The 6,991-nt window shown below is 45.2% G+C and overlaps 1 pseudogene; it reads left to right on the top strand.

Annotated features, from left to right (window-relative positions):
- The first annotated feature begins 2,193 nt into the window (after positions 1 to 2,193).
- LOC115110436 (transforming growth factor beta receptor type 3-like) lies at positions 2,194 to 6,805 on the top strand (annotated as a pseudogene).
- The last annotated feature ends 186 nt before the right edge of the window (positions 6,806 to 6,991 follow it).

Here is a 6,991-nt window from a genome sequence, read left to right as displayed (position 1 = left end):
TAGTTTAAGCGGGGTTATGGTTGTACTGGTAGTTTAGCGTGTTTATGGTTATACTGGTAGTTTAGCGTGTTTAGCGAGGTTATGGTTGTACTGGTAGTTTAGCGTGTTTAGCGAGGTTATGGTTGTACTGGTAGTTTAGCGGGGTTATGGTTATACTGGTAGTTCAGCGTGTTTAGCGGGGTTATGGTTATACTGGCAGTTTAGCGAGGTTATGGTTGTACTGGTAGTTTAGCGTGTTTAGCGGGGTTATGGTTGTACTGGTAGTTTAGCGGGGTTATGGTTATACTGGTAGTTTAGCGGGGTTATGGTTATACTGGTAGTTTAGCGTGTTTAGCGGGGTTATGGTTATACTGGTAGTTTAGCGTGTTTAGCGGGGTTATGGTTGTACTGGTAGTTTAGCGGGGTTATGGTTATACTGGTAGTTTAGCGGGGTTATGGTTATACTGGTAGTTTAGCGGGGTTATGGTTATACTGGTAGTTTAGCGGGGTTATGGTTATACTGGTAGTTCAGCGTGTTTAGCGGGGTTATGGTTATACTGGTAGTTTAGCGGGGTTATGGTTATACTGGTAGTTTAGCGGGGTTATGGTTGTACTGGTAGTTTAGCGGGGTTATGGTTATACTGGTAGTTTAGCGGGGTTATGGTTATACTGGTAGTTCAGCGTGTTTAGCGGGGTTATGGTTATACTGGTAGTTTAGCGTGTTTAGCGGGGTTATGGTTGTACTGGTAGTTCAGCGTGTTTAGCGGGGTTATGGTTGTACTGGTAGTTTAGCGAGGTTATGGTTGTACTGGTAGTTTAGCGTGTTTAGCGAGGTTATGGTTGTACTGGTAGTTTAGCGAGGTTATGGTTATACTGGTAGTTTAGCGTGTTTAGCGAGGTTATGGTTGTACTGGTAGTTTAGCGGGGTTATGGTTATACTGGTAGTTCAGCGTGTTTAGCGGGGTTATGGTTATACTGGTAGTTTAGCGGGGTTATGGTTATACTGGTAGTTTAGCGGGGTTATGGTTGTACTGGTAGTTTAGCGGGGTTATGGTTATACTGGTAGTTTAGCGGGGTTATGGTTATACTGGTAGTTCAGCGTGTTTAGCGGGGTTATGGTTATACTGGTAGTTTAGCGTGTTTAGCGGGGTTATGGTTGTACTGGTAGTTCAGCGTGTTTAGCGGGGTTATGGTTGTACTGGTAGTTTAGCGGGGTTATGGTTGTACTGGTAGTTTAGCGAGGTTATGGTTGTACTGGTAGTTTAGCGTGTTTAGCGAGGTTATGGTTGTACTGGTAGTTTAGCGTGTTTAGCGAGGTTATGGTTGTACTGGTAGTTTAGCGTGTTTAGCGAGGTTATGGTTGTACTGGTAGTTTAGCGTGTTTAGCGAGGTTATGGTTGTACTGGTAGTTTAGCGAGGTTATGGTTATACTGGTAGTTTAGCGTGTTTAGCAGGGTTATGGTTGTACTGGTAGTTTAGCGTGTTTAGCGAGGTTATGGTTGTACTGGTAGTTTAGCGAGGTTATGGTTGTACTGGTAGTTTAGCGAGGTTATGGTTGTACTGGTAGTTTATCGTGTTAGCGAGGTTATGGTTGTACTGGTAGTTAACGTGTTAGCGAGGTTCACATTTATTTATATAGCCCTTCGTACATCAGCTGATATCTCAAAGTGCTGTACAGAAACCCAGCCTAAAACCCCAAACAGCAAGCAATGCAGGTGTTGAAGCACGTTGGCTAGGAAAAACTCCCTAGAAAGTCCAAAACCTAGGAAGAAACCTTGAGAGGGACCAGGCTATGAGGGGTGGCCAGTCCTCTTCTGGCTGTGCCGGGTGGAGATTATAATAGAACATGGCCAAGATGTTCAAATGTTCATAAATGACCAGCATGGTCAAATAATAGGTCTGGGACAGGTAGCACGTCCGGTGAACAGGTCAGGATTCCATAGCAGCAGGCAGAACAGTTGAAACTGGAGCAGCAGCACGGCCAGGTGGACTGGGGACAGCAAGGAGTCATCATGCCAGGTAGTCCTGAGGCATGTTCCTAGGGATCAGGTACTCCGAGAGAGAAAGAAAGATAAAAATAGTTATGGTTGTACTGGTAGTTTAGCATGTTAGCGAGGTTATGGTTGTACTGGTAGTTTAGCGTGTTAGTGAGGTTATGGCATACAAATACCAATATACTGCATGTAGACCTACAGTGTATTGTAGGTTCTTATGATGGTACTTAGTGTAGCTTTTGTGATGCTCTCTTTCACACAGACCCTGTCTCTCCTGGTGTCGGAGGTGACACTGCGGGATCCTCAGTGCCTGGCCCAGTCTAACAGCAGCCATTTCTTGTTGGCATTCCCGGTCATTTCCTGTGGGACTGAAGGGGTGCTGCAGGGAGAGCCCAGAGGGGTACAGTACAAAAATGCGGTAAGACAGAGAGGTGGTTTTCAGGGGTAAAATATCTGCAGAGAACATTTGAACATGTTTTGTGACATTTTTGTGTCTCACCATGTTTTGCAATGTTCTTGTCTCACCAAAATGGTAATTGAACCATGCATGCAACCGTTTACAAGTGATTCTGTGCTAAACACAGTCAGCAGGAAGAGAAAGAGCTGTGTAATAGGGATGTCCGGCAGCCTCATCTGAGAGGCAGATCTGATGGGGCGATAGAGCACGGATGGGCTTCACTTAGGTGGGGAGGGGGAGAGGGACATGTAGGTCACTATGGAGCCCTTCACTGTGTGTCTGTGTGTCTGTCTGTGTATCTATGTGTGAGATTGAGAGATATGCACAGTAGAAAGGCAGAGGATGAGAGAAGAGAGTAGAAGAGCAGGGCTGTAATTGTGTTGTTGTTGGTTAGTGTGCTCTGAAGGGCTCCTGAGGTTGTGTAAGTAGTCTGTCTTACCTCCCCCAGGCGCCACATGGGTGACCTAGGTTAGAGTGTCCGGAACACTGCTGATCAACCTGAGTGTAGCTAGGCCTGGGGACGGGAGTGTGGGAGCAGGGGGCTGGAGAGAGGGTTGTGTGAGTGGTGGAGGAAAGGGAGCAGGAGAGGAGGGAGGCAGTGAGACAGACATGTAGCATGTGAATGAACTATGATCTACTAATACTGTATATCTACTGACCTCTCACTGACCTATCTGCTCTAGTGTTTCAACTCTTACAATACATGACTTGCCATGTTTTGTGTCTATCCATCCTCTCAGTTGTTGCTATGGAGAAACAAGCCTCTGGTTGCCGTGGTCAATGAGACAGACGAGGAGTCCACAGAGTGGACTCCACTGGTCATACATGTGAGATGATACAGGTTGTGTGTTTGTGTATGTGTGGTCCATTTTCACCACATATTAGTGTGTGTTTGTTGTGTGTGTGTGTATGAGACAGAGACATGTATATCTATGCTTGTCCTTATCATTCCATACATTTCCCTCTTTTCCATTGTCCTCTTAGTTCAGCTGTTTTGCTGCAGTCCCCAGTGTCCCAAGCCTTCCTGTGGAGCAGCCCACTCTGCAGGGGCCGGGGCCTCTCCCAAGGGCCAGGGCCGGCCCACTGGTCTCACTGCAGCTGTTTGTTACAGAGGGCTATGAGCAGAGGCAGACCGGTCCTTGTACCATCACTGCTGACAACCGTGTCTATGTGGAGGTCAGTTTGCCAAGCTATGTGTGTGTGTTTAATTGTGTGTCTGTCTGCCTGTCTGTCTGCTGATGTAGCTCCTGCTGCAAGTGCTACTTGTGTTTCTCCCTCTACTCGTCTTCTACAGTATCAGCTGCCTCAAGCTCAGAGAAGACTTCTACCAGAAGGCTATTATAATCACATCTAGATATGTCACAATAAGTCATTTCTATAAGAACTCTGTAGCCCTGCTATTACAGCACTAGAGCACAGCAGGTTGTAACAGAGTACTACAAATTACAGTACTAGTGTAATTACAATACTTATTACACTCTACTTACAAAATATCAACTCAGTAATAAGACCATGGTAAAGTAATGTGTTACCCATATTTTCTCTGACTGTTTTTGCCAAGCTTTCTGCCAAGGGGGCCCTCGGTGGGGGTGTGGAGGTGCGGTCCTGCATGGTGTCTCCCCTATCAGACCCCCGTGTGTCCCCTGGCTGGTCAGTCATTAGAGACGGCTGCTCCGCTGACTCCTCACTGACACTCAGCAACATGGCACATGGCCAAGAGGAAGATGAGGATGATGAGGAATATTATGAAGAGGAGGTACCTAGAGTCCTATCATTCGGGCATCCAGGAAGGGCTTGGAGGAACAAAGCAGGATTGAGAAAAAGAGAACACGTTGGGAAGAGGGGACGAGGAGGACGAGGAGGACGAGGAGGACGAGCCAAAAGGAAGGAGAGCGATGGAGGAATGGGAGGAGAGGAGGACCAGATACACAGACTGAGGTTCAGTTTTGTCCTTCGGCCCATCTACAACAACTCTGTCCAGTTCCTGCACTGTCGCATCCGTCTCTGTGGCCCTGAGTCAGCGCGACCCAGGGGCCTCCAACGGCCATAATACACAGAGTGGCTGTCCAAATCCCTGGGGCCTCCGTATCCCTGCCCTCGTATCTAAACTACCCAACCAACAGGTACAGTACATGTTCTATATTCATAATGACTAGTAGTATTAATGACTAAAAGTAATGACTTACCCTCTGTGGCGGTTCTAGCTTGTATGGCTCCCTTCAGTGACCCCCAACCCCAGCAACAAAAAGGCATGATTCTGCACTAACAGTCATTTTTATTCAGACATTTGGAATAACACAAATCACAAGTAAATAATCATAACATTTAAACTATAGAAATATAAAAATATATACAAACATAAGACTAATATCAAAAAGAAGTAAAAAAGACAAATAGAAACAAATTTGTGTTGATTTGGCACCCGAGCATCACTACATTACCCATCCCCCAACACTGTCAACCAAGAGTCAATACTAAACCAATTCACCTTGGTGGTAATGCAGACTGTTTTTATATTATTCTTAATGGTTTTGCACAACCCAGAAAAATGTCTGTGAAACTATATATTCACAGTATTATGAATTAATTGTGATTTATTTAGTAGCATTTCGTAGTGTGACTGATTTTAATGATTGAGTTAGTACTGTACATAGTTAGAGGTGCGCTATTTGATAAATTCCCCCGCTCCCCCTACCTCGGGCTTCCAGTTGGAAGACCTGAGGTTAACCTACCCCCGCCCCTCTCCACATCTCGTACTTCTGAGTGGGAGACCTTCCCTAGCTCACAAACTAGAATCAGGGCGCCCACTTTGACAAGGTTAATTGACCCACAGTCCCACACGGTGACATGATATTATTGACGTGGCGTGCAAATGAGCGATGGAAAACCAATCGTGCAAATGTCACCATTCTCAAAAAAATAATAGCTAACTGCAGGATGCCACCCTGGGCGGATGCCAATGTCGCCTATAACTAATTCCGCCACTGCTTATCTTCCTCTCTCTTCTCTCTGTCAGTGTGAGTACAGAAACTTCTCCAGACCCATGCTGGTCCATCAGCCTGTTGGTGTGGCCAGACAGCTGGCGCCACCTGCTGGTGAGTAGTAGATGGTCATTGGTGGTGTGGTCCACCTCCTCATTACATGGGCCTGAAGTAATTCACTTTCACTCTGTGTAAAAGGGTGTTTCTCTCTTCTTATCCAACTCTCTATTTCTCTCTCTAGGTCAGAGAGGTCAAATGCCCAGTGTGTCTCAGCTGCCCAAGCCTATCCCAGCCAACAGCAGTGAGTAACTTTAACCCTAGCCTCAACCCTAACCCTACCTTCATGTCCACACCCCAATTCAACCCTAACCCTAGCCTCAACCCTAACCCTTGCTTCATGTCCTCACCCGGTTCAACCCTAACCATAATATCAACTCCCGGATGTTCCTACATGTGTGTATTATCACAACAGTGATAGTAACTGGGAATCTACTTCTTTTCCCTCCCATGTTTTTGTCACCCAGGCTCTGGGGTAGACACAGGCTCAGTGTTGGGGATTGTGTTTGTTGCTTTCCTTCTGGGCATCAGCCTGATGGGGGCGCTATGGTGCATCTACTCTCACACAGGTAACCACACGGGACAGTTCCTAAAGTCTATCCTGGACCAAAGGCCAAAATACTGAGCTATACCACCATATTCACAAATACCCAGAGAACATTCTATACCTGCTGCTACTGTTTATTATCTGTCACTTTATTTCTAGTTATATGTACATATTTACCTTAATTACCTCGTACCCCTGCACATCCACTTGGTACTGGTTACCCTTATATAAAGCCAAGTTATTGTTACTCATTTTATTATTTCTCTATTTTCTTTCTCTCTGCATTGTTGGGAAGGGCCCGTAAGTAAGCATTTCACTGTTAGTCTACACCTATTGTTTTTTCGAAGCATGTGACAAATAACATTTTATTTTATTTGACCTAGTGTAAGAGAAGATACTATGACAACTTTCTTATTATTTTTGAGAGAAATGCTGGGTTTTTTCACCATGAATAGATGTTAGTGAAACACTTGACATGTGATTGGTTGCAGGGGCTCCTCCACCAACCAGAAGAGGGGGCCTGATCGAGAATACTAACCCTGCCTTATTAGACTCTTCCAACAGCTCTGTGTAGAGGTGAGATGGAACGTGATAAGAGTGGAACAACACACACAGCAGCTGGGGGACCACAAAAGCTGGGGGACCACAAAGTAAAGAGATTGTCAAATTTAGATTAGTATTCTATAGACTTATCATGGTGGCACTAGCGCCCTTTGTGAATTAGTCAAGCACCTGCAGATTGCAATAGTGATATCTCGTATCATGTGTAATAAATACTCTAAATATCTCATTTTCAGTGTTTCCTCTGGTAAATCTGAGACCGAGGGTAAAGTGGGACAGAAGATGAAACACCTGGTGTGTGTGTGAGTGTGTCAGACCTGGGTTGAAATACATCCGTATTTAAGTATTTGTTATTTAAATACTTATTTTCTGTGTATTTTTGTATTTTCAAATAATGTGGCCAATCAGCTATTTT

This window comes from Oncorhynchus nerka, unplaced genomic scaffold (assembly GCF_034236695.1).
Source record: "Oncorhynchus nerka isolate Pitt River unplaced genomic scaffold, Oner_Uvic_2.0 unplaced_scaffold_7420, whole genome shotgun sequence".
NCBI classification, from domain to species: domain Eukaryota; kingdom Metazoa; phylum Chordata; class Actinopteri; order Salmoniformes; family Salmonidae; genus Oncorhynchus; species Oncorhynchus nerka.
The sequence above is the reverse complement of the archived record's forward strand: the minus strand, read 5'-3'. Positions and strand labels throughout refer to the sequence as shown.